We start from the raw sequence: 27,843 nt of genomic DNA on the forward strand, positions 1-27,843 counted from the left end.
TAATTATATAAATAATTAATTTCACAATGTATAATATTTTCCTATTTAATATTAGAAATAATAAGTAGTCTAGAAATAACTATCTAGAAAATATCTTATTTGACTAAGTATCTTTTCCACAAAATTTGAAAAAAATATCTAATTTAAGTTGTATTAGAAAAAATCTAGAACTTAAATATTTTTCAAATTTAAATTTAATTAAATATCAAAAATTAAGTTGTAACCACTTAATTCAAAAATATTCCATTTTAAGTTAATATTCGAAAAGATATTAACCTAAAAAATATCTAAAATATTCCATTTTAAGTTAATATTCGAAAAGATATTAACTTAAAAAATATCTAAAGAATCTTAATAACCAATGCCTAAAATTCCTCAACTTAATTTTGAAATTTTAAATCCAAAAGATATTCAGATTTAAGTTGGTTAGTTGAAGATAACTAAATTTCAACTTAAATAGGAATATTTAATGAAAAATTTAAATTAAGCTCTAGAAAGAATCTAGATGATTATAATTCTATATTTAATTAAATACAAGAAAATACATATAGTTTAGCTTAGAATAAAAAAATTCTTTAAACTATAATTTTCTTAAATTAATTTCAAAATAAATGAAATTAATTATGTTGCTAATCAATTTTATTAGGTTAAACTAGTGTAATTAACCTAGTACAGTTGTTCAAATCAGGCAAATGGGCCTTCACAATTGGGGTGGTTCATGTGAGGGGGTGCTGGGTTCAGTATGTCGTACCCACTTCTATGGCTCCCAACTCTCACACAAGGCCCAAAAGAGAGGAATTTAACCTTAATAAGAACAACTGTTATTAATTGAATAAGCCCAATAACTAAATGGGCCTAAATAAATTATATCAAGAACTATGATAATTTATTTAGCAACAACAACCTATATGCATCTATAATGAAATTAAACACATAGGCTCACACAGGCACACTTTGGATGGGTCCTATCATGTTGCTATGTCATACACAGATGAAAGAAGATTGTAAATATACCTCTTACAAATTATTATCTTGACCAAGGGAGCCATCATATCATTAGATCTGGCAAAAAGTAACCATGGCTATTTGCAATCAAGTAATAATAGGTTTTGAAAACTTACAAACAAGTTAAAACATATACTCCTGCAACAAGGTTAGCTGGATAGTTGGATGTAGGATTTATTTAATTTTAAATTAAATAATTAATTTCGAAATAATTAATTAAATAAAAAAAAATTCGAAAATTTAAAAAAAATTTGAAAAATTCGAAATTTTTAAAAAAATTTAAATTTAAAATTAAACCTACAATTTTTGAAAAATTAGGTTTCAACCAACCTAAATATCATTTCAAAAATTTGCTAACTACTTTTAAATTTTAAATGTTATTTTATAAATAAAAATTAAATTAAAAATTAGAAAAGATAAATGAATATCTTTTTCAAATTTTAAATGTAATTTAAATAAATAAAATAACAAAATTTAAAAAAATTAGCAAAATATCTTATATCATTTAAAAATTACATGATTATAAATATCTTATTTTTAAATTTAAAATAAGATAAGATATAATCAAATTTTAAAATAAGATAGATTTTTAAGCAAGAAGATAGATACTAATTCTATTCAAATTCAAATTACACTAATATCTTGAATTAAATTTAAAAAAATATTAAATTAATTCAAAAAGATAATTAGAATTGAATTAGGAATAGTAATAGTATAAATACAAAACTATACCAAAAATCGGAAGTTAATTCCATGAAAAAGCATGAAAAATCGAAGAAAAACGAAAAAATTGTGAACTGTACGGACAGATTTGCGATCGCAGGAAAATTTCAGCATAGCCCCGAATTTTTCAAATCTTCAAAAATTCATAACTAATTCAAATAAAATCGAAATTAAGTTCTGTAAAAGGCTAACTTGCTTAATTTTTCCCATACTATCCAATAAAAATAATTCCAGAAACAAAATCGCAATTATTTTTCACGAAAATTTACAAACATTAATCAATCATCAAATAACACTCAATACAACATGATACCATCCAAAGAACATACAAACAATCGTTTTAAAGTCCAAATTTCTTGCAAGTAAATTAATTACCATGGCTCTGAGGCCAGTTGTTGGAAATTATTTTACCAGGATCTTAGATCTACTCACAAGTATGTTTATTAACATCCTAAATAAGAACTTTCTAAAACGATAAATTAAACACATATAAAGTTTAGGAAACCTTACATTGGGTGCAGCGGAATAATATGACTCCTTCCGTTCAGATATCTAGTCCTTGATTCTTTTCTGTAGCAGAGCATTATCAATATCTGAACCTGGATCTCTTTCTCTGAATCTTTGATGCTGAAACTCCTTTGCTGATGATCTTTCTTCACGATCTTCCTCACTATGATTGAGGTATCACTTGATGTGTGTGGGCACTACTCTAATCACTAAGGATTTCGAAATATTGAAGAAGAAGAGAGGGAGTGGTCAGCCAGATAGGGAGAGAGAAGACTCAGTTTTTTCTGATTCAGAAAGTCTGAAGAAAAGTCTATTTTTCCTGAAGCCTTCACTATCTATTTATAGCATTCCACTAGGGTTAGATTTGAATTATATGGCATTAAAATAATGAAAAAATCAACTTAAAATACACACAATAGGTGGCCGGCCATGCCTTAGTGGATTGGGCCTTGGGTTTTGCAATTTTGCAATTTTAACACCTTTTGTATCTGATTTTCTCAAAAATGCCAATTTCCTAATTCAACCATTTAAATGCCAATTCTAACTATTTAATAACTATAAATAATTATTAAATAATATTGTCATTTATCATATTTATTAATTGAACCATACAAAGTATCATAATTAACAAATATGCCCCTATAAACTCTTTCTTTACAATTTCGCCCTTACTTAGTAAAAATTTCACAAATAGACCTAGTCTAATTTGAGAATTATAATTGATTAATCAAAACCAATTACATGAGTCTTACAAGCAATATTATCTCAACTAGTGGGGGGACCATGGGTCTATATAACCGAGCTTCCAATAAGTAGATCAAGAATTTAGCACTAAAATTTACTAACTTATTAATTCTTCGTTGAATCCACGCATAGAACTTAGAATTGCACTCTTAGTATATAGAATGCTCTATATGTTCCACCATATAGACACATCATTAGTTATCCATTGTTATAATCCTAATGCGATCAATTATCCTCTATATGAATGATCTACACAGTAAAGGGATTAAATTACCGTAACACCCTACTATGTATTTTATCCTTAAAACACTTGACCCCGTATAAATGATATTTCGGCTTATGTGAAATGAGATCTCCACCATTTATTTTTGTTTGGTCAAGCTCGAAGGAGATCATCCTTTGCTTACTATTCGCCAGATAGAAGCTATAGATTCCATATTTATGCTAGCGCTTGCACTACCGTGTTCCCAAAAAGTACGTATCACCCTGACCTAAAAGCAGGCTTAACTAACAATTCAAGGAACACGAATAGCCTTTCAAGATTGAGCCTAATCATAACAGGATTAAGATCATTTGATCTAGGATCAACTAGGCGATATTGACTTGAATAGATTTTACGGTAAGTTTAATTAAATCTAAGTCAAAGTTCAATATCGGTCCCTTCCGATGCATACTCCATGCATTCAACCTGAGCTTTACTTTAACCAATGCTCTGGAAAGAACATAGCACTTCTCCAAATGCAAGTAAACTCTGTTGTAGATTATCATATCAGTAAAACCCTATGTCTGATAAATCTAGGAAACTTTATTCACATAGTCATGTTTACTTTCCAATGTGTCGAATTTTCGCACAATAAACAAAGGCAGGATCAAGTATGTGAAAAGGGTTTCAGATGAATCTATACATTATGTACATATAATCATGAAATAAATCATGTGAACCATGCAACATTAAATGTTATTTCTGATCTGTATTAATAAGTAAATCTGATTATATTGAAATGAGTTTTATTTAGGGCATAAAACCCAACACCTTTTGCCGGTGATTATTTTCGCCGGCAATAGACAATATTGTCGGCGCAATGTACTAATTGCGCCGGTAAAAGTTGGAGCCAAACTACCAAAAGATGGGAATTGTTGGCTGTACAGTTCCTACTTTTACTAGCGCAGTTCATTGCGCTGGCAAAACCATTAAGTTAATTCTTTTAATATTATTTACTTTTGCTAGCGCCAAACTACGCTGGCAAAAGTAGGGAAAAAGTTGGCGGTCAATTTTCCCTCGCAGTTAAAAAATGTGCGCACAAAAGTAGGTGGGGCTTTTACCGGCGCATATCAGTGCGCCGACAAAAGTGGGAACCGTTTGACCATTGGACACGTTGCATCGGGGTTAAGCTTTTGCCGGCGCATTAAATCGCCGGCAAAAGCCTTAAAATTTTTGGCGGTCAACTTCCCGCCCAAATGAAAACCTGTGTGAAAATTTTGAAGGAAACTTTTGCCAGCGCAATTAGGTGCACCGGGAAAAGTTGAAACTTAAGTGAAACGCTGCGTTTTGTGCGTTTTATTCAACATCGACTTTTGTCGGCGCACCTAATTACACCGGCAAAAGTCTTAAGTAAATAAAGCCAGGGACGAACCCTTCTTCCCCATTTTCCTCTTCTCTTTCTCTCTCTCTGCGATTTCGTGGAACCACCGCCGGTAGCCCCATATTTCCCCCTCCAAACACCATTTTCACCATTCTGAAACCCCATTTCCACTACCAAATTTCTTTTCTCTCTTTTTCTTCATTTTTTTTTTCAAAAAATCACAATTATACCGGGACTCTGGCGAGAACCGCCGCCGCACCTCCGACAGTCGCTGCCCGAGCCGCCACCATCCTACCGCCGCACCTCATCGCCGGTACCCTTTTTTCCTCTATTTTAGTTTTATTTAATTTATTTTTGATTTGTGTATATATAATAATTTTAATTTATTGTGTATAAAATTGTGTTTAATTAGTTTTTTAAGTTTATATATGTGTGTAAATTTTTATAGTTTTATGTGTATTTTTAGAAATTTGTGTGTATATGTGTATATAAATGTGTATAATAGTTTATATATGTATATTTGTATATATGTGTAAATGTATGTATCTATATATGGATATGTATAAATATGTGTGTATATATATATGTAAATGTATATATATATGTGTGTATTTGTATAAATATGTGTGTATAAGTATATATATGTGTGTAGATGTATACATATGTAAAAGTATTGCTATATGTGTATATGTAATTGTATGTAAAAATATATTGGTGTGTATATATATGTATATATAAAGATATATAGGTAAATATATATTTGTGTGTATATATATGTATATATATGTAAAAGTATATATTTGTGTGTATATATATATATATGTGTATATCTCAATGTATATATTACCTATAGTTCTGTACTTTTAATTTTATTTAGTTAATATTTATTTTTTTGGTAAATAGGTTTTGTAGTATTCCTTTTTTCGGTGTTTGGCAAAAATCACTTCTCGGAATATTGGAAGGTTAGTATGTCTATGTTATATTATTTATAATATTAAAAAAAAAATTATTTGAAAATGCATATTAGTACAGCTTGAATATCTTATATATTCATCCATAATGAAGTAGGTTCTGTGAAAAATATACTGCGGTCGGATGGGTGGCATAAATTAATATGTATGTAAATTGTTTTGGTATTGTGTTTGTGATTTTTGTGTAGGTGTTAAAAATTTGGGAATGGTCAATTGTAAAGTGTTATGCTGTCGAATTTTCGGTAGCATAACATTTTCAATTTGATTGTAAGTTATATTTAACAAATAATTAGAACATCATTAATATTATAGATATGATAATTGGTATAATGTAATATGCATGTAAACTGTTTTGGTATGGTGTTTATGATTTTTGTGTAGGTGTTATAAATTTAGAAATGCTCAATTGTAAAGTGTTATACTGTCGAATTTTCAGTAGCATAACATTTTCAATTTGATTGTAGGTTATATTTAAAAAATTACTAGAACATCACTAATATTATAGATATGAGAATAGGATAAAAATATTGGTAATAGTTTATTTTTGAAAAGTAATTACAACATTACTAAGTAAATTTAAATTAAAAATTGATAATTTAATTAGTTAAGACTTCAATTGTAACACAACTTTATTTAAATAACTTGGTAATTTTAAAATGTTACAACTTTACTTATTACTAAATAATAATTAGAAACTTTATTAAGTTAAAATATTGATAAATTAAAAACTTATTAATTAATTTGAAAATTTTCATTTATTTTAGTTATAATATTACATAAATTGTTAATTTAAAAAAATAAGATAATTGAAAAAATAATTAAAGTTTGACAAAAAAACTATATTTATCACTAATAGGTGAAATTCATTAATTAAGTAAAGTTTTCATAAATTAATTAAAAATATCATAATTGAAATGAAAAAATTTGGAATTAAACATAACATTCAACATTGAATTAATAATAACATTAATAAAAATACATAGGTGGTATATAATATATTATAAAATAACATTGAATGAATAATAAAATTAATAAAAGTACATAAAATAGCATAAGACATTATAAGATATCATAAGACATTTTAATATAGCATAAAATGAAATTCTTATCCTGAATTGATTTCTTTGGTTATAAACCAAAGATAGGATAGAACAATTTTGTTTGTATTTGTTAACTCAAACTTTTAGATCTCCTTGTTTTGATGATTAACAAATATTTGATTATTATTTGTTACTAATGGTTTATTGATTTTGTAGCAAATTTAAAAGAGAAAATAAATATTTTGGTATTTTTACCAAACTTTTGAAAGCAACACTAAATGGATTCAACAAGCATATCAAAAGCAAAAGATTCATCAAGGGATCAACAACTCAAGACCCTATTCAAAAGAGGTCTTCAAAAGCCCAAAGTCAAAAGTCAACCCGAAAGTCAAAGTCAAAGTCAAAGTCAAGGTCAACTCTCGAGAAAAGTCCACATGGGATCAAAAACATGCAAATCAAGCTAGGATGCTCATCTACATCAAGACTACTCAAAATCAAATGGTATAAATTTACTTTAGTCTTGTTAAAGTAATTTGCATAGCACACTAAGTTTTTATAAATTTGAATTTTGGCCCATTCACTAACTTGTGCAACAAGTTTTCTCACACGATAGTTCAAATTTTTTTTGATTGAATTTCTAAATCACATTTTGTTTAACTAAGAGAACAAAGTTGGAATTTCTGAAATCGGATAATCGAGTAAGAAGTTATGCGCGTTTAAGTCCCGAAAAATGGCATTTTTGCCTCTGGTCAGTCATCCGGAATTCCGGTTGGCATCCGGAATTCCGGTTGTAATCAATCTGGAATTCCGGTTCACGGCTGACCTCACCTCGGGAAACGTGCTAACGGCTATAAACGGCTAGTTTTCTTTCCAACACTATATAAACTCGATTTTTCTTTCAAAAAATAAGTTGGTTGAGCATTTATTATAAACATCTAACCTATCTAAGTGAGATTAAGGAGCTTCCAAGTTTGAAATCCAAACAAACACTTTTCACACACTTTGAGCCAAAATTTGATTTTATTCATCTTAAGTGTGCTTGCTTTTCACTCTAGGTTTCCATTGTATCATCATATTTTTGGAGTGATTTTAGCTTGTATATCAAACACATTTCCATATTGTGATTGAGGTGAGGTTGGTACCGGTATTGTAAACAACCCGGTAATAGTGAGATTGGCACTTCAACAATCCGAGAAAGAGGTTAATAGTCCTCGGGGGTGCAAAACTATTGTAAGAGGTTTGGAAATACCTTGGTGAAAATTTCCCGGTTGTAAGGGTTAGTCAAGCCCGTTAACTTGGCTCGATATTGGAACTCAAAGCTAGGTCCATAGCTTTGAAGACCAAGGACGTAGGTGGCATAGCTCTACCGAACCTTGTAAAAATCGAGAGTTTGCATTTTCTAATCCTTAAACTCTTTACTTTACAAGTTTAATTATTTGTCTTAATATATTGCTTGCCATACTACTTGCTTTTACTCGATTAATTGACTAATTGCATAAGTTTGTGTTAAAAATTTTAATTTACCAAAATTAGTTTAAATTTCCAATTCACCCCCCTCTTGAAAACATATCTTGGGCTAACAGTATTATCACATAGTGATAATTTATTTCACACACACATTTTTTCTTAGACCCGTTTGAAGAGACTGAGTTAGTAAGGACTCTTAAATACTCTTCTCCGAATTATCCAGGACTTTTTATGTCCACATGGATAGTTTGGGCTTGTTTTATACCTGTAGTGTGATCTATTGCTCATTTGATTGTTTCTTTGTTAAAGATTTCGGTACACCATCTTGCTACATGTTCTTGTAAGTTGGCATACTTAGTAAAAATTTGCTTACTTATGAGAACTGTAGAGAAGTGCTGCCGAAATTATCCATGTCTGTCCAATAAAATTTGGTGTACATCCTTGTTGCGAAACACAATTTTAAACCAAAATACATTACAAGTAAAAATTTATAGAGCAAAAATGCAAATATTGATTCTACAATTTTGATTGTGTTTCCTCTTTAAAAGATTTTGTCCTATAATTGAATCTTCTTTCTTCTTTCACTTTTAATAAAGAACCTGTCTTCCATCAACTTAATTATACGTACATACTACTAGTGGCTGAATTTTTGTTGTCTATTTCTGATTAGAGGCGCCTTTTTGATTGGGAACTTAATAATAAAAAAGTTTTCCACACAAATATTTCTCAATTTAAACACCACTTTTCTTAGTCTAGAGATGTCGAAACAAAACCAAAAGGTCTTTACCAATTTCGATCAGTTTTCTATAATATCATATACAAGTAAAATGTTTTATTATGATTAATATTGTTGCTTTTGTTTTTTATTTTCACAATTTAATTTTTCTTTACCCTTTTCAATAGGAAGCAACAAAGGGCATATTCAGCTTTTGAAATGTAATTTCTTCGAGGGATTAATAACAGTATGCACTGAAATATTAAACACAATAATATATAATAATGTTTCCAGACAATTTAATTTTGATGCACACATCATAAATAGTGGAAAAAATAGTGAACGATATGGCTCCTCTTAATATCAACCAAAGATGTCCATTTTTGAGATGTGGTCCTAAATGATTCACTTGGGCTTGTCATGGCTTTGTTTTGTAGTTTGAAAAGGAGCCTATGCATATTTGATAGCTTATAGGACTTTTTTCTTTCTTTTTTTTTTTTAAAAAAAACAAAGGTTATATGACATTTTAATTTGAGGTGTTTGTAGAATTTTCTTTTGAACTCTAATTTTAATGATTGATGTGTGTATATTATTTAACTAATTTATATCTTAAAATTTATATTATTTATATGTTAAATATTGAGATTGCAAAAAAGGATTTGAGATATGAGATAAGAAAGGTATTAATTTTTTTTAATTGGAATTTTAACTATGGACAACATATTGAAAACGATTTCCAAAAATATGGAATTCAAAATAAATTACAAAAATATAGAAGAGCATAATGGTATATGTTAGGCTATTTCTAGCCTATATTTTGGATCACTTTTATGCTCGTTTTTTGATGTTTTAGGACGGAATTATGCTTGTTTTCTATGTTTTTCAGGTTTCTCGGAGTAATGGAAGCCCCAGGATGCAAAAGTGCAATAAAAGACAATTGGAGCCAAGAAAAATGCAAAATTCAGGCTCAACGCACTTCTGGCCGCGGCGAAATAGCCATGGCCGCGGCCATAAAGTCCAAAACAGAGACACGATTTTTGGAAGCTCCAGTTGCCGCGGCGAGAGTCCGTACGAGCAGGGGCATTTTCGTCTGTCGAACCCTAAAAATGAGAAATAAATAGAAAACTGCGATTGAAAATTAGGGAGAGCGATTTGGAGACCTAAAACGCAGTGAAGAGCGGCAAGAGGAGCAAAGTGAAGATCCAGAGTCTTTCCACCAACAATTTCTTTCTCTATTCCTTTTTAATTTCTTTATGTTGAATTCTGGTTTAGGAATGGTTATGGATTTGATTATGAACTAAATTTCCCATTTAGGGAGGATGATGAATGTTGTTTAAAGTTTTTGCCTAGTTAATGAATAATTGCCATTTCTCCATTCTTGATTGTGAAATTATCTCTATTTGTGTTTAATTCCATGTGCAAGCTTGACCACCTTCTACATGTTCTATGATCTCAATTTAAAATCTGAAAGGTGAGAATTGAGAATGCTAAAATTGGATAATCGATGTTCTATGTGAAACGAGAGTATTCACATGACTTATGTGACAATTAGATTATTGCTTAATGCTGATTTCATGTTAGTTTAATTAAGAGATTAATTAGAGAACATGTGATTTAGAACCTAAAAGATCTAAAAAGAGTTAGGTTAATTTATAATCTGTCATTCGCTTCAAGAAAATGATAGCAATTAGGCATTAATAATTGGGTAAACAAACAACATGATTCTCCTCCCTATTATTTCATTTTGATTAATATTCACTTGTGTTATTTAAGTTTCTTGAATTACTTTCATTCTTTTTGAATCATAAAAAGTATTAATTTTCCAAATAGAATCATAAGTATAATTTAGTAGTAATTAATCTAATTTCCTGTGGTTCGACCTCACTTGCATGAGTTTACTACTTGATTGCGTGCACTTGCGTATTATTTAATAATTTTCGTAATAAGTTTTTGGCGCCGTTGCCGAGGAATTGTATAAAGAATAATATTACATAAAATTATACTAACTTCTACTTTTATTTATTTCTCTTGCTAAATTTCTAATTTGTTTCTTGCAATACTGTTTTTATCTATCACAGGGATTTTGAGTGTATGCGCCGTCAAGGTCAAGGAGTCATATTCCCCGTTGATCCTGAAATTGAGAAGACTTGTAGGAGAAACAGAAGAAACAAAAGGCAAGAGAGAGTTTCAGCACCTGCTGAAACACCAGAAATCATGGCTGATAACGCTAATGTTGCAAATAATGGACGAAACAACGGTAATAACAGAGGTGCCGTTGAAGACCAAGCTAATGGCCACAGCTTGAGAGATTATATCCTCCCAACTCTTACGGGGGTTCAGTCATGCATCAGACCACCAACAGTGGATGCTAACAACATCGAAATCAAGCCTGCCATACTTCAAATGGTGCAGTCTTCAGTCCATTTTGGTGGGCTCCCTTCTGAAGATCCCAATCTGCACTTATCAAACTTCATGGAACTATGTGAGACTTTCAAAGTCAATGGAGTTAGTGATGATGCCATCCGTTTGAGACTGTTTCCATTCTCGTTGAGAGAATGAGCCAAGAGTTGGTTGAACTCCTTGCCACCAAACTCCATAGCCACGTGGAATGACTTAGCAACAAAATTTCTGTCTAAGTTCTTTCCTCCAGCAAAGTTTGCCAAGTTGCGGGGAGAAATCAACAACTTCTGTCAGCAGGATAATGAATCTCTCCATGAGTCTTGGAAGATGTTCAAGGATCTCATCAGAAAGTACCCTCATCATGGTATTGAGAAGTGGATGTTGGTTCACAACTTCTACAACTGGCTGGTTGGTAACACAAGAACCCTTATAGATGCAGCAACTGGTCGAGCATTTATGAGGAAAAGTGCAAATGAGGCCTATGATTTGTTGGAAGAGATGGTCCTGAATAATCAGCAGTGACCAACTGAAAGGAGCCAGACAAAGAAGGTGGCTGGGATGCTTGAGGTGGATGTTATCACCAAGTTGACAGCTCAGGTAGAGGCCCTAACAAAACTGATGTCTGTTCAAGTAAAACAAGCTCAAGTGGTCTGTGAGCTATGTGGAGGTCCTCATCCCTATTCAGAATGTCAGGAAGATGTGAATAATTTGCTAATGGATGAAGCAAAATCCATTGGAAATTACTCTCAAAACAACAACAACTATGGGTTTAATCAAGGAGGAAATCGAAGGAACAGTGGGTTCTATCAACAGAGAAATCAGAACCAGTCACAGAACCAACAACAGACTCAGCAACAAAGCTCTAGTGGAAATTCTGGTCTTCAGACAGATTTATTATTTCAATTCATGACAGAGACGAGATCTTCCATTAAAGACTTATAAACTCAGATGGGGCAACTAGCAACTCAGATAACAACTCATCCTCAGGGAAACTTGCCTAGTACAACCGAAGTGAATGTGAGTTTAAACAAGTAATGGATTGTCAAGATACGAAACTAAGAAGAAAAGCCAATAGAACTATGGTTTAATCCATTCACATGGAGTAACCTGAATTTTTCTATCACAAGGACATAAAAGGAAATTTTCGTTTATAAGTCTATTCAATGGACTTAACAAAACTTCATGTTCCTAGTATTATAGGTTTGAGTTTATCTAAACCTATGGCTTGTGGTATACCTGGTAATTACTTACTCTAATGCAAGAAACTTACTTTAGTAAGATGCTGAAGCATTTTCTTTCTAATGGCAATCTATAGAAGCTTCACAACTTCTTAGACATAGATTTTATTTATCCAAGGAAAAGTCTCAACTATTCCAGAAAAGATAAAGCCATGAAAGAATTTCTTAAATCAACAGTGAGAGGTCTTAGATATGCTTTTGTATGACTTAGACCAGACACCTGCTGTTGAGTGGGAGTAATGAGTAGGTATCAGATTAATTCAGGAGAAGAACATTGGAAGACAATCAAGTAAATCTTAAGATTAAGAAGAGGAACTTGTTGGATATTTATTTTGCCAGGATCTTAGATCTACTCACAAGTATGTTGTTTAAACACCCTAAATATGAACTTTCTAAAACGATAAATTAAACACATATAAAGTTAAGAAAACCTTACATTGATGCAGCGGAATAAATGTCTCCTTCCACTCAGATCTCTACCCCTTGTATCCTTTCTGTAGCAGAGTATAATCAAGATCTGAGCCCGAATGCCCTTCTTCTTCTTCAAGTTTGATCCTTCACAGTCTTCCAATCTATGATTGAGTTACTGCTTGCTGTGTGTGGGCACTTACTCTTTCACTAGGGTCGAAATTGATGAAGGGAAAAGAAGAGAGAGGGTTTCGGCCAGGTATAGAAAGTGGGGAAGGCTCAGTTTTTCTGAAGAGAGAAATTTCTGTCAGAAAGGCTTTTCAAAAACTTGTGAAAGCATATGAAAGCATGTTTTGTGACTGAGCCATCACTTTCTATTTATAGGCAACTACTAGGTTTAGGTTAGGAATTATTTGGCATTAAAATAATGAAAATATTAATTTGAAAAACCCTCATTAAGTGGCCGACCATGGTGTTATAGTGGGCCTCACTTGATTTTGTAGTTTTATCAAATTTTATCTCTATTTTCTCAAAAACGCCAATTTTCACATTCTAACCTTTTAAATGCCAAAACTAATTATTTAATAACTAAAATAGATTATTAAATAATATTGTCATTTAATTTAATTATTAATTAGACATATAAAGTCCATTAATAAATAAATAAACCTAGAAACTCTTTTCTTTACAATTTCACCCCTGCTTATTGAAAATTCATAAAATTAGACATAGTCTAACTTTAGAATTATAATTGATCAATCACGAATCAATTAATGAGTCTTACAAGCAAAATGTTCTCAACTAGAATGGGGACCATGGATCTATATGCTGAGCTTCCAATAAGTGAACCAAATTTACCAAGTAAATTCCTACTTATTAATTCTTCGTTGAATCCACTCTTAGAACTTAGAATTGCACTCTCAGACTTATATAGAGCATATTGTATGTTCCACGATATCAATATGCTATCTCATTTAACCATTGTTATAATCTTATTGTGATTTAAAGATCTTCTATATAGATGATCTACATCGAGATGGGATTTCTTTACCGTTCTCACCCCTCAATGTATTTTGCCCCTTAAAACACTTAGCTACCTGTAAATGGTGTTTAGTGATCTAATAATTAGTCAGTTAAAAAGAGCTCATCCATTTACTTCTATTTGCTAAGCTCGAAGGGAATCATCACTTGACTTCTATACACCAGTAGAAGCTATAGATTCCATATTTATGTTCAGCACTCCCACTCAATCATACTATCATGTTCCCAAAATATACGTATCACCCTGACCCAAAAGTAGGCTTAACTAATAAATCTAAGAACATGAATAGCACTCCTGAGTTGAGCCTAAGCATATCAGGATTTAGATTCTTTTAATCTTAAGATCAACTACTGATATTGACTTGGAAAGATATGTATAACGGTAAGTTTTTAATATCTTAACTTAGTTGCAATATCGGTCCAGTCCAATGTATACTCCATACATTCGAAACTAGTATACTTTACTAATGTCCTGGAAAGAACATAACACTTACTCCAAGTGTAAGTACACATCATCGCTGATTATCACATTAGTGTAAATCCAATAACACTGATGAAACAGGGACCAAGTCTTTTGATTCATATGATCACAATCACATTCCACTGTGTTGATTGTAAATACCGCTTAGTTTAATTTGGAAATTAACAGTTAATCACGTTTAATTATGAAATTATTTATAGCTATTTAAATAATTATTTATACTGTTATTATTGAATTCTGAGATGCATTTTATGTCAGTTAGTAGTTTTCATAATTTTGCATTTCCGGTTCCGATATCATGGAACTCGGTGTTTGGCTCAGTAAAATCACAACTTAGTATGTTAGTAGTTTGGGACGGTTTATTAGACATTGGGAATGTCAGGAATGGCCGGGAATTTAGAATTTCCCAAAAATACCCCTTTAGTGTTATTTATGTTATTTTAGTGTGGAGGGGCAAAATAGTCTTTTTGCCCCAATGATATTTTGTCCTTTAGTGGACTTAGAAAATAAGTTTATTGTGTGTTTTTATTATATTTTGTTGGCTGAAATGAATATATTGATTTCCTTACCTTCATTTTTCAAAGTTTCAAAAAAATTAGAAAGTTAGAAAAAATTCAAAGGAAAACCATTTTTCTCTCTAATCTCTCTCTCCCTTTCGGCCTCTTTGAGCAGCAAGAAACCAGCCTTTTCCCTTGGTGATTCAAGCTCTCTTTAGTCAATTTTGTGATTTCTTGTTGTTGGTATGTTCTCTCTAGCTCCCCTTTCAGTTTTCTTGAAATTTTGATGAAAATGAAATGTTGTTGCATGCTTGTTTTTGTTGTTCTTGCTGCTGTGGTTTGTGTTGATTTACAGAGGTTTAATCTTGTTGTTTTGAGTAGATTAGAGCTAGTGTAATGCATGTTAATTGCTTTGATTTCTAGGTTGAAAGTTTTAGCTCAAAGTTTGGTTTTCAAAGAGAATTTTCGAAATTTGTGGCTGTAGTGTTTGCATGAATTAGGGTTAGTTTTCTGCAGTGTTATTATGCTTGTTTATGAAGTTCTAAGCTAGTTTTGAGGCCTGTTAGTGAGCTTTAGCCAAGTTTCAGTTTGAACTCAAAGCTTGGAGCTCACGTGGTGTTTTTCAATTCAGTGCATTCTGGGTTGTGTTATTGCTTTAGATATGTTATTTGGGTCCTATAGAACAGGTCTGGAAGGTTTGAGGTTGTTTGGAGTTGATTTGGTTGAGTTATGAAATTTTGAATTTCTGCCTGCGAGGAACCGGAATTCCGGTTGTGCATCCGGAATTCCGGATGGGTTTCGAAAATTCCCAGAACCGGAATTCCGGTTGGGCAACCAGTCTACCGGTTGGGGAAATTTCAGAAACCCTAGTTTTCCTCGATTTTATGTTATTCGGGGTATTGCCATGCTTTTTATCGATAGGGTAACTTTTAGTTCCCAGTTTAAGTCCCCGGGAAGTGATTTAGCGTATCACTTATAGTGTTGTGATTTTTATGGTTTAGGAGCCTGTAATCCGCCGCGCAGATAGTTCCAGTCAGGTTGACCGGCACACCTGAATTCGGAATCCAGGTAAGATTAGTATAACAGTATGCATATGTAGGTTACATGTTTAGCGTGCATGTAGGAAGCCTGTTAGATTACATTAGATATGTATGTTGGCTTCGAACCATCCAACTGTGTCACGTCGGTACAGGTTGGAGTATGACCGGTTCGACCGATTAGGCTGACACTGTATCACGTTGGTACAGGCTGGAGTATGACCAGCAGCCAGAGTATGACCGGTTTGACCGATTAGGCTGATACTTAGGTTGGTGGTTCCGTACTTTTTGACGTATCACGTCGGTACAGGCTGGAGTATGACCAGCAACCGGAGTATGACCGGTTCGACCGTTTAGGCTGATACTGTAACACGTCGGTATAGGCTGGAGTATGACCAGCAGCCGGAGTATGACCGGTTCGACCGATTAGGCTGTTACTTGTCAATAGTACCGTCCCTATGAACGTTCAGAACTCAGTACCGTGTTGGACACGGCTGTTAGGGGGACTCAGTATCGTGTTGGACACGATAGTTAGGGTTATGGTCAGGGGTATGGGCGTCTGATCATGACCGGGATTTATGTATGAGTATTATTATGCTTTTCTTACTGAGTCTGTCGACTCACAGTGCTATGTTTACGTGTAGGTAAAGGCAAGGCTAGAGCTGATGGACCGTGAACGAGCCTATGAAGATTGTACATGTCGGGGTTGTTAGGCCTGGAGCGTATGATCATCGGGACAGCGAGGCTTTTGTTTTGTAATTAGTTGCTAGGCGACAAGTATTTTGTACAGACAGTAAACTTTTGTAAATGATTTTGTAATCGGGATCCCGAGTCTTTTGTATAAATATTTTACAAGTTTAAGTAAAAAGCAAAAATTTTAATTAACCACGTTTTCCATAAACCTCGTTGATTAGCAACGAGCTGCACAACATGTTAAATCACGTAATACGCCTATGCTAGTTAGGGTGTTACAATTTGGTATCAGAACCGCCATGTTGTCTTCCGAAGATCGTCACGACATGTACAATCATCATCAGCAGTTAGCTCGTTCCACGGTTCAGTAAGCTTTTATTGCTTTAGTAGTTTATTTATTTATTTTATGAATAAGAAAAGCCTGATAGGAAGCATGTTAGTAGCCTGATAGTAGAATAGGCGCATGTTTCGTTTTTAATTTCCAAATTAAGCGGCATTAGTAAGCTCTCCTTGAATACGACCTGATATGCCAACTCTTGGTTTCGCAGGCGGTTCCGACTAGATGGACGCCAGGCGGACTACCATGAGCCAGGGCAATTCAGTGGGGTCGAATCAAGGTCAGGGAGCTCAGTTTCCCCTGCCAGTTAGGGGCCGAGGTAGAGGTCCCAGGGGCAGGGCTCGTGGTCGGGGTGATGAGAACCCGCCACAGGCTGCCCAGGCTCCCCAAGCCGATCAGGGAGCCCAGAATTGGGAGGTTAGGTTTGCTGAAATGCAAGCCAGAATTGAAGAGCAAGACCTCGAGATTCAGAGATTGAGGCAGCAGGGTGCTTCTGCAGTGCCTGTGCCTGTAGTTCCAACGGCACCCGCCCCTGCTGCTCAGGCCGAAATAGTTGTGGCGGCCAACAGATTGGAACCCTTGTATGAACGGTTCCGGAAGCAAGACCTCCGGTCTTTCTGGGAGGTCCAGATGTGATGAAGGCCGAATAGTGGCTGACGATGATCACCAAAATTCTGAACTTTATGGGTGTCACCGGTAATGACAGAGTGGTGTGTGCCACTTTCCAGTTCCAGGAAGACGCTCTGGTCTGGTGGGATATGGTGTCTCAGATTCACGACGTCACCACTATGACCTGGGAAAGGTTCCAGGAACTCTTCAACGCCAAGTATTATAATGAGGCGGTCAGAAGTGCCAAGAGGAAAGAGTTCGCCCACCTGACCCAGCGGGAGAATATGAGCGTGACAGAATATACTACTCAGTTCGACCGGTTGGCGAGGTTAGCCTCGGGTATAGTGCCAACCTACTTCAACAAGAAAGAGAAGTACCTGGACGGGTTAAATGCGAAGATTAAACATGATTTGATGATCACCACTGACGACAAGACCACCTATGCTGAGATGGTGGAGAAGGCACTGCGAGCTGAGGGCGCAGTTGGGTGTATGTCGGAGTCGGCTAGTACTCCGGCGAGTGGCGGGGCTCCTACCCCTCCTGCATCAGGTTTTAGCAGGGGGAGTAGTGGTTCGGCCATGGATCAGAGGAAGAGAGCATCCATTGCATTCGGTGGCTCGAGTCAGAACAAGAGGTTCCGGGGGAACCAGAATAGAGGTAGTCGTGCCAGTGGTGTAGAGACCCGGTTCTCCTATCCCGAGTGCCCCAGCTGCAAAAGGCACCATCGGGGTGAATGCAAAGGTCAGGGATGCTTTCACTGTGGCATGCCCGGACACTTCAAGAGGGATTGTCCCCAGCTCCGCTCAGAGGCACCGAGGGCTCCGGCGATACCCACTCCAGCTAGGGTGTTCGCCATCACTCAGGCTGATGCAGATGCCAGCCCATCAGTTGTAACAGATCAGCTTTCTGTTAATAACTCGCTTTACTCAGTACTGTTTGATTCTGGGGCTACACATTCTTATGTGGCAGCCAGTGTCTTTAGTAAATTGGATAGACCATATGATAGATATGAATCAGGGTTTGGAACCCTATTACCTGGCGGAGAGTTGGTTATCTCCAACAGGTGGATTAGGTCTATGCCGATCAGGATAGATGGTAGGGAGTTAAGTCCTGACTTGATAGAGATGAGCTTTGTAGAGTTCGATATTATTTTAGGAATGGATTTCCTATCTAAATATTCGGCGAGTATTGATTGCAAAAGGAAGATGGTGATCTTCCAACCGGAAAGTGAAGAACCTTTTGTGTTTGTTGGTTCAGTTCGGGGATCGCAGATCCCGATGATCTCGGCCATGTCAGCTAGAGAATTATTGCACGGTGGATGTTTAGGGTTTCTGGCCGTGGTGGTGGACACCACTCGGCCAGATACCATTCGGCCAGAGGACATCAAGGTGGTTCGGGAATTTTTAGATGTTTTTCCCGAGGAACTTCCAGGGTTACCACCTCAGCGGGAGATTGACTTCATAATAGATTTGGCACCAGGGGTGGAACCGGTTTCCAAGGCTCCATATAGAATGGCTCCATCTGAACTTAAGGAGTTAAAGATTCAGCTCCAAGGGTTGCTTGACATAGGGTTTATTAGGCCTAGTGTGTCACCCTCGGGAGCCCCGGTTTTATTCGTCAAGAAGAAAGATGGAACTATGAGGATGTGCATCGATTACAGAGAATTGAACAAGCTGACAGTGAAGAATAAATATCCATTACCTAGGATCGATGATTTGTTCGATCAGCTTCAGGGGAAGACGGTCTTTTCTAAGATTGATCTCCGTTCGGGTTATCATCAGTTGAGAATCCGAGAGGAGGACATTCCGAAGACATCTTTCCGCACTAGGTATGGACATTATGAATTCCTGGTTATGTCGTTCGGACTAACCAATGCTCCTGCAGCATTCATGGACTTGATGAATAGAGTATTCAAGGATTTCCTCGATATCTGTGTGATTGTGTTTATCGATGACATCCTCGTGTACTCTCAATCAGAAGAAGAGCATGAATTACATCTTCAGATGGTACTGCAACGGCTTCGGGAACACAAGCTTTATGCCAAGTTCAAGACATGCAAATTTTGGCTATCTCAGGTGTCCTTCTTAGGGCACATTGTGAGCAAAGATGGGATCAGGGAGGATCCCAAGAAGATCGAATCCGTCAGGGATTGGCCGAGACCGAAGACAGTGACAGAGATCAGAAGCTTCTTGGGTTTAGCTGGGTATTATCGTAGGTTCGTGGAAGGGTTTTCAAAAATTTCAATGCCCTTAACCGAACTTACAAAGAAGAATCAGCGGTTTGTCTGGTCAGACAAGTGCGAAGCTAGTTTTCAGGAGCTGAAGCAGAGGATGATTACCGCTCCAGTGCTAGCTTTGCCTTCGGACAACGAGAAGTTCGTAGTTTATTGTGATGCATCCACACAGGGTCTGGGGTGTGTGTTGATGCAAGCCGATAGGGTTATCGCTTATGCCTCCCGTCAATTAAAGGATTACGAACAGCGATACCCGACTCATGATCTAGAGTTGGCCGCGGTGGTTTTTGCATTGAAGATTTGGCGACATTACCTTTACAGAGAAAGGTGTGAAATCTATACCGACCATAAAAGTCTCAAGTATTTCTTTACTCAGAAAGATTTGAACATGAGACAGAGACGTTGGTTGGAATTAGTGAAAGATTACGACTGTGAGATTCTTTATCACCCTGGGAAGGCCAATGTAGTGGCCGATGCCCTGAGCAGAAAGGGTCCCGGGCAAGTAGCTAGTATGGTTCAGATCTCGCCTCAGCTAGCAGAGGATATGGTTAGATCCAGCATTGAGTTTGTGGTAGGTCAGCTTCACAACTTGACGCTGTAATCGGATCTGTTGGAAAGAATTAAAGTCGCTCAGATGACGGATCCAGAGTTAGTGAAGATCAGAGATGAGGTTTTGGCTGGTCAAGCCAAAGACTTTTCAGTGTCAGACAACGGGATGCTTCTGTATAAAGCTAGGGTTTGTGTTCTGAATAGTGTGGAACTCAGGAATGAGATCTTTGAGGAGGCTCATTCTACCCCGTATTCTCTGCATCCCGGCACCACTAAGATGTACCAAGATCTTAAACCGTACTTTTGGTGGAACGGTATGAAGAAGAATTTGGTAGAATTTGTATCGAGGTGCCTCACTTGTCAGCAGATTAAGGCTGAACATCATAGACCAGCAGGGTTGTTGCAGCCTTTAACCCTACCTGAATGGAAGTGGGAAGATATCACGATGGATTTTGTGGTCGGGTTACCTAGGACTGCGAGTTTGTTTGATTCCATCTGGGTAGTGGTGGATCGATTCACGAAATCTGCTCATTTTCTGCCTGTTAGAACAACATTTACAGTGGATCAGTTGGCAGAATTGTATGTCAGAGAGATTGTAAGACTTCACGGGGTACCGAAGTCTATAGTTTCGGATAGGGATCCGAAGTTCACCTCCAAATTTTGGCAGAGTTTGCAACGAGCAATGGGTACAAAGCTAAAATTCAGTACAACATTCCATCCTCAGACAGATGGTCAGTCCGAAAGGACAATTCAGATATCGGAGGACATGTTACGAGCCTGTGTTATGGATTTTGAAGGCTCTTGGAATAAATATCTACCGTTGATAGAATTTTCTTACAACAGTTATCAGAGTACGATAGGGATGGCTCCCTATGAACTGTTATACGGTAGGAAGTGTAGATCTCCCATCCACTGGGATGAGACAGGGGAGAGAAAATACTTAGGTCCAGAGTCAGTGCAGTGGACCAATGAGGCAATAGAGAAGATAAAATCTAGAATGCTTGCCTCACAGAGTAGACAGAAAAGTTATGCAGATCCGAAACGCAGAGATGTTGAGTTCCTAGTAGGGGACCATGTATTTTTACGGGTATCTCCAATGAAGGGGATCAAACGTTTCGGGAAAAGAGGCAAGTTATGCCCTAGATTTACAGGACCTTTCGAGATTCTCGAGAAGATAGGTCAAGTGGCATACCGGTTAGCATTGCCTCCAACTTTATCAGCAGTTCACAACGTATTCCATGTCTCGATGTTGAGAAAATACGTTTCAGATCCCTTTCATATACTTAGTTATGAGAGCCTAGAACTGCAGCCAGATATGACTTATGAAAAACAGCCAGTGCAAATCCTGGATAGAAAGGATAAAGTCCTTTGGAATAAGACCATAGCATTGGTCAAAGTTCTCTGGAGAAACAGCAAGGTGGAGGAAGCCACCTGGGAGCTGGAGTCAGATATGAGAGCTCAATATCCAGAGTTGTTCAGGTTAGATTTCGGGGACGAAATCCTTTTAAGGGGGGAATAGTTGTAAAGACCGCTTAGTTTAATTTGGAAATTAACAGTTAATCACGTTTAATTATGAAATTATTTATAGCTATTTAAATAATTATTTATACTGTTATTATTGAATTCTGAGATGCATTTTATGTCAGTTAGTAGTTTTCATGATTTTGCATTTCCGGTGCCCGGTATCATGGAACTCGGTGTTTGTCTCAGTAAAATCACAACTTAGTATGTTAGTAGTTTGGGACGGTTTATTAGACATTGGGAATGTCGGGAATGGCCGGGAATTTAGAATTTCCCAAAAATACTCCTTTAGTGTTATTTATGTTATTTTAGTGTGGAGGGGCAAAATGGTCTTTTTGCCCCAATAATATTTTGTCCTTTAGTGGACTTAGAAAATAAGTTTATTATGTGTTTTATTATATTTTGTTGGCTGAAATGAATATATTGATTTCCTTACCTTCATTTTTCAAAGTTTCAAAAAAATTAGAAAGTTAGAAAAAATTCAAAGGAAAACCATTTTTCTCTCTAATCTCTCTCTCCCTTTCGGCCTCTTTGAGCATCAAGAAACCAGCCTTTTCCCTTGGTGATTCAAGGTCTCTTTAGTCAATTTTGTGATTTCTTGTTGTTGGTATGTTCTCTCTAGCTCCCCTTTAAGTTTTCTTGAAATTTTGATGAAAATGAAATGTTGTTGCATGCTTGTTTTTGTTGTTCTTGCTGCTGTGGTTTGTGTTGATTTACAGAGGTTTAATCTTGCTGTTTTAAGTAGATTAGAGCTAGTGTAATGCATGTTAATTGCTTTGATTTCTAGATTGAAAGTTTTAGCTCAAAGTTTGGTTTTCAAAGAGAATTTTTGAAATTTGTGGCTGTAGTGTTTGCATGAATTAGGGTTAGTTTTCTGCAGTGTTATTATGCTTGTTTATGAAGTTCTAAGCTAGTTTTGAGGCCTGTTAGTGAGCTTTAGCCAAGTTTGAGTTTGAACTCAAAGTTTGGGGCCTGTTAGAGCTAGTGTAATGCATGTTAATTGCTTTGATTTCTAGATTGAAAGTTTTAGCTCAAAGTTTGGTTTTCAAAGAGAATTTTTGAAATTTGTGGCTGTAGTGTTTGCATGAATTAGGGTTAGTTTTCTGCAGTGTTATTATGCTTGTTTATGAAGTTCTAAGCTAGTTTTGAGGCCTGTTAGTGAGCTTTAGCCAAGTTTGAGTTTGAACTCAAAGCTTGGAGCTCACATGGTGTTTTTCAATTCTGTGCATTCTCGGTTGTGTTATTGCTTTAGATATGTTATTTGGGTCCTATAGAACAGGTCTGGAAGGTTTGAGGTTGTTTGGAGTTGATTTGGTTGAGTTATGAAATTTTGAATTTCTGCCTGCGAGGAACCGGAATTCCGGTTGTGCATCCGGAATTCTGGATGGGTTTCGAAAATTCCCAGAACTGGAATTCCGGTTGGGCAACCGGTCTACCGGTTGGGGAAATTTCAGAAACCCTAGTTTTCCTCGATTTTATATTATTCGGGGTATTGCCATGCTTTTTATTGATAGGGTAACTTTTAGTTCCCAGTTTAAGTCCCCGGGAAGTGATTTAGCGTATCACTTATAGTGTTGTGATTTTTATGGTTTAGGAGCCTGTAATCCGCCGCGCAGATAGTTCCAGTCAGGTTGACCAGCACACCTGAATTCGGAATCCAGGTAAGATTAGTATAACAGTATGCATATGTAGATTACATGTTTAGCGTGCATGTAGGAAGCCTGTTAGATTACATTAGATATGTATGTTGGCTTCGAACCATCCAACTGTGTCACGTCGGTACAGGCTAAAGTATGACCAGCAGCCGGAGTATGACCGGTTCGACCGATTAGGCTGACACTGTATCACGTCGGTACAGGCTGGAGTATGACCAGCAGCCGGAGTATGACCGGTTCGACCGATTTGGCTGATACTTAGGTTGGTGGTTCCGTACTTTTTGACGTATCACGTCGGTACAGGCTGGAGTATGACCAGCAGCCGGAGTATGACCGGTTCGACCGATTAGGCTGATACTGTAACACGTCGGTACAGGTTGGAGTATGACCAGCAGCCGGAGTATGACCGGTTCGACCGATTAGGCTGTTACTTATCAATAGTACCGTCCCTATGAACGTTCAGAACTCAGTACCGTGTTGGACACGGAAGTTAGGGAGACTCAATATCGTGTTGGACACGACAGTTAGGGCTATGGTCAGGGGTATGGGCGTCTGATCATGACCGGGATTTATGTATGAGTATTATTATGCTTTTCTTACTGAGTCTATCGACTCATAGTGCTATGTTTACGTGTAGGTAAAGGCAAGGCTAGAGCTGATGGACCGTGAACGAGCCTATGAAGATTGTACATGTCGGGGCGGTTAGGCCTGGATCGTACGATCATCGGGACAGCGAGGCTTTTGTTTTGTAATTAGTCGCTAGGCGACAAGTATTTTGTATAGACAGTAAACTTTTGTAAATGATTTTGTAATCGGGATCTCGAGTTTTTTGTATAAATATATTACAAGTTTACATAAAAAGCAAAAATTTTAATTAACCACGTTTTCCATAAACCTCGTTGATTAGCAACGAGCTGCACAACATGTTTAAAAATCACGTAATACGCCTATTCTAGTTAGGGTGTTACATTGACGATAATGTAATTGTGAATAAACAGATGATCTGGATTGAACTGATTTTGTGTGTGAACATAATAAACATATTAAACCATTAGCATGTCAAATTCATGCAAACATCAATCACTTCAAATTTCTTATATTGATAACTAATCAGATTGTAAAGAGTTTTATTTAGGGAATAAAACCCAACAGAACTATATGTTAGTCTATAAGGGTGTGTTTAAAACTCTTAGACTACACCATATTAGATTTCGAAATTTGTCTTTGTGCTAGTAAATCTTTCTGATAAGATGGTGGTTACTCTGGGGGTGGAATAGTGATTTTGGAGAAGTGTAAAAACCTATCTGAAGTCTCTAGGTCTACCAGAAAGGGACTGAATGTTATAGTTACAGGAAATGTACTTATTCAGTCTAAGGAAAGTTCTATACATTTTTGGCACCATTCCAAATTGCCTTAACTACTTGTGTTACTTCCTGAATAACCAAGAAGTAGTTGCCAAAAGTATAGAATCCAGTATTCCAGAAAGAGTAGACATATAGAGAGGAATTTCACATCATCGATGATTTTGTGATTAAAGGAAGAGTAATGGTGGAGAAAAGGTTGTGGTTAATTCAACCTTTCAGATCCTATTACGAGGAGTTTACTACTACTACACTTGATTTGTATATCGAGGTGTTGAGATTATTTGAAATGCACCTTTTGTTTTATATTAGTGCAAGTGGGAGTTTGTTGGGTTTTATGCCCTAAATAAAACTCATTTCAATATAATCAGATTTACTTATTAATATAGATCAGAAATAACATTTAATGTTGCATGGTTCACATGATTTATTTCATGATTATATGTACATAATGTATAAATTCATCTGAAACCCTTTTCACATACTTGATCCTGTTTATTGTGCTGTCAACACATTGGAAAGTAAACATGACTATGTGAATAAAGTTTCCTAGATTTATCAGACATAGGGTTTTACTGATATGATAATCTACAACAAGAGTTTACTTGCATTTAGAGAAATACTATGTTCTTTCCAGACCATTGGTTAAAGTAAAGCTCAGGTTGGATGCATGGAGTATGCATCGGGAGGGACCGATATTGAACTTTGACTTAGATTTATTAAACTTACCGTAATATCTATTCAAGTCAATATCGCCTAGTTGATCCTAGATCAAATGATCTTAATCCTGTTATGATTAGGCTCGATCTCAAAGGGCTATTCGTGTTCTTTGATTTGTTAGTTAAGCCTACTTTTAGGTCAGGGTGATACGTACATTTTGGGAACACGGTAGTGCAATTGAGTGGGAGCGCTAACATAAACATGGAATCTATAGCTTCTATCTGGCGAATAGTAAGTAAAGGATGATCTCCTTCGAGCTTGACCAAACGAAAATAAATGGTGGAGATCTCATTTCACATAAGCTGAAATATCATTTATACGGGGTTAAGTGTTTTAAGGATTAAATACATTGTAGGGTGTAACGGTAATCTAATCCCTTTACAGTGTAGATCATTCATATAGAGGATCATTGATCAAATTAGGATTATAACAATGGATAACTAATGATGTGTCTATATGGTGGAACATATAGAGCATTCTATATACTGAGAGTGCAATTCTAAGTTCTATGCGTGGATTCAACGAAGAATTAATAAGTTAGTGAATTTTAGTAATAAATTCTTGATCTACTTTTTGGAAGCTCGGTTATGTAGACCCATGGTCCCCGCACTAGTTGAGATAATATTGCTTGTAAGACTCATATAATTGGTTTTGATTAATCAATTATAATTCTCAAATTAGACTATGTATATTTGTGAATTTTTCTCTAAGTAAGGGTGAAATTGAAAAGAAAGAGTTTTAGGGGCATATTTGTTAATTATGATACTTTGTATGGTTCAATTAATAAATATGATAAATGACAATATTATTTAATAATTATTTATAGTTATTAAATAGTTAGAATTGGCATTTAAATGGTTGAATTAGAAAATTGGCATTTTTGAGAAAATCAGATGCACAAAAGATAAAACTGCAAAATTGCAAAAAGTGAGGCCCAAATCCACTTGTATAGGGCTGGCCACTTTTCTAGGAAAGTTAAAACTGATATTTTCATTATTTTAATGCCAAATAATTCAAACGTAACCCTAGTGGAATGCTATAAATAAATAGTGAAGGCTTCAGGAAATTTACATTTAAATTTCACACTTCTGATTCAGAAAAAACTGAGCCTTCTCTCTCCCTATCTGGCCGACCACTCCTCTCTTTCTTCCCTCTTGAATTTCAAAATTCTTAGTGTAAGAGTAGTTCCCACACACAGCAAGTGATACCTCAACCATAGTGAGGAATATCGTGAAGAAAGTCTTTCAGCATGAAGGAGTTTCAGCATCAAAGATTCAGAGAAAGAGATCCAGGTTCAGATATTGATAATGCTCTGCTACAGAAAGGAATCAAGGGCTAGGTATCTGAACGGAAGGAGTCATTATATTCCGCTACACCCAATGTAAGGTTTCCTAAACTTTATATGTGTTTATTTCATCGTTTTAGAAAGTTCATTTTTAGGGTGTTAATCAACATACTTGTGAGTAGATCTAAGATCCTTGTAAAATAATTTCCAACAGTGAATCCTAAAGAAAATTGCAAGGCAATCACCTTGCGAAGCGGAAAGAAATATGAGGGGCCTCATATGGTACAACCAGTGGATGAAGAAATTAAAGATCAACCGGCACCAACCCCAACATCAACAGAGTCGAAGGCTACTGATAGTCCCGCATCACAACAACAGTCTCCGCCAATCAGTATAGATCATCATGTAAAGATACCTTATCCGCAGAGACTCCGAAAGACCAACCTAGACAAGTAGTTCTCAAAATTTCTAGAGGTCTTTAAAAGATTACACATCAAAATTCCTTTTGCTGAAGCTGTGGAACAGATGCCGAGTTATGTGAAGTTCATGAAGGAGATTTTGTCCAAGAAGAGAAAAATGGAAGACTATGAAACAGTGGCATTAACTGAGGAGTGTAGCACCATTCTACAAAAGAAACTCCCTCCCAAACTCAGAGATCTAGGGAGTTTCACTATTCCTTGTACCATTGGGAGAATTGAAGGAATAAATGCACTATGTGACTTGGGAGCTAGCATTAACTTGATACCTCTGTTAGTTTTTAGAAGATTGTAGTTGGGGGAAGCAAAGCCAACCACGGTAACTCTACAATTGGCGGATCGATCAATAGCTCATCCTAGGGGAGTCATTGAGGATGTGTTAGTCAAGGTTGACAAGTTCATCTTTCCAGCTGAATTTATTGTTCTAGATATGGACGAAGATAACAACGTCCCAATCATTCTTGGGAGACCATTCTTGGCAACTGGCCAAGCTTTGATCGATGTTCAGAAGGGTGAATTGAAGCAGTGAGTACAAGGAGAAGAAGTG

At 35.9% G+C, this 27,843-nt stretch overlaps 1 protein-coding gene across 1 annotated transcript in view; it reads right to left on the reverse strand.

The window, feature by feature from the left end:
- LOC115712828 (inositol-3-phosphate synthase) overlaps window positions 1–27,843 on the reverse strand; it is a 52,166-nt gene that overhangs the window by 23,691 nt on the left and 632 nt on the right. The window lies entirely within an intron of this gene.

The sequence above is a fragment of the Cannabis sativa genome, chromosome 4, assembly GCF_029168945.1.
Source record: "Cannabis sativa cultivar Pink pepper isolate KNU-18-1 chromosome 4, ASM2916894v1, whole genome shotgun sequence".
Taxonomy (NCBI): Eukaryota; Viridiplantae; Streptophyta; class Magnoliopsida; order Rosales; family Cannabaceae; genus Cannabis; species Cannabis sativa.